The following is a 1,508-nucleotide window of genomic DNA, read 5'->3' as shown; positions in this document are numbered from 1 at the left end:
AGGAGATGAAAAAGGACCTTGTATAATTGAGGAACAATAAACAATGTAGAGTGAGATACATTTGGAAAAATTTAAGAGCAGAATTAGGGGAGGCAGCCTGCATCTAAGTCACTGAGGGTTTTGTAAACCTAGTTAGGAAGATCGGGTTTTATTGAATGTAGAGAAAGAAATCCTTGTTGAAGCTTTGAGCAGGGTGGTGATAATATCAAGAGCACTAATAATTAGTCTTCACTTTTTGATCTTTTCAATCTTGTATGTCTTAGCTTTTTACAGAGCACTTTTTTTGGTGTGTCAGGAATCTTTTGTCTGGTGATTATGGCCTATGACCATTACATAGCCATCTGTAAACCATTGCATTGTTTATCATGAGGCAAAAGGTGTGTGTTGTGTTGCTTGCCATGTCCTTGGCTGGAGGATTTTTGCACTCAGTAGTTCAGCTTAGCACTATTTATGGTCTTCCTTTCTGTGGCCCTTATATCATTGATTACATTTCTGTGACATAAATCCCTTACTGGAACTTGTCTGTACTGATACCTATATGTCATTGGTTTTTTAGTAGTGGCCAATAGAGGACTGATTTGTACTATCGTATTTCTGATCTTACTCATCTCTTTTTTTGGAGAGGTTTTCACTATAGGGCTTGTGTGCTCACCAGACAGACAGAGACATAGAGACAGAAAGCGAGAAATCAACCCCCAGGGGGGATGGTCACACTGCAATCTCGTCTACTCCATTCTGCTCTCGGAATCTTGGGCACGCACGCACATGCGCCCGGCATGAGTTTTAAGCCACCAGGTCTGGGATGTGAACCGCGGTCGACTACGTGGGAGTCTAGCGACATAGCCATTACGCTTAACTGCTGGTTCCCAATCTTACTCATCTCTTACAGTATTATCCTGCACTCTCTAAACAACCTTATTCAGGAAAGAGGCGAAAAGACTTCTCAACCTGTGGTTCCCACATCACTGTGGTTGTTTTCATCTTTGTACTCTACAGTTTTATATATGCAAGACCTGATAAAACCTTTCTGGTTGACAAGTTACTGAGAGTGTTTTATATAATCATAACTCCAATGCTTAACCCCCTAATCTACACACTGAGAAATTCAGAGATGAAAAATGCTATGAAGAAGCTGTGGAAAGGAAAAGTCATATCGGGAAACACATTAGTGATGAATCCACCAAAAAAACAGCCATTTGACATTAGGCCCTTTTTCCTTCGGACCCAGAAGTTTTCTGAAATCTGATGCCATCTTTATTTTCTTAGAATTTTCCTATGTCTTTGTGTATTATTCTGAAATTTCATCATGAATTTCTATCCAATTTACTATTTGATTAATCTTTTTATTGTTTATAATGATTTATTTCTAAATTTATTTATAAATAGAAAATATAAATTGGAATTAGAGAATAAACTATTCAATTGTGCTATTAATAAGTTTCTGTTCTTGCTGGAATATTCTTGCTTTTACTTTAGTCTCAGTGACATAATGCATATATAACAAAGAG

General features: G+C 37.5%; 1 pseudogene; it reads left to right on the top strand.

Moving 5' to 3' along the window:
• Positions 1-245: 245 nt before the first annotated feature.
• Positions 246-1,246, top strand: LOC102481667 (olfactory receptor 4A47-like; annotated as a pseudogene).
• Positions 1,247-1,508: the final 262 nt, after the last annotated feature.

This window comes from Tupaia chinensis, unplaced genomic scaffold, assembly GCF_000334495.1.
Source record: "Tupaia chinensis unplaced genomic scaffold, TupChi_1.0 Scaffold144217_1, whole genome shotgun sequence".
NCBI lineage: Eukaryota > Metazoa > Chordata > Mammalia > Scandentia > Tupaiidae > Tupaia > Tupaia belangeri.
Note: the sequence above shows the minus strand (reverse complement) of the source record. Positions and strands in the feature narration are given on the sequence as shown.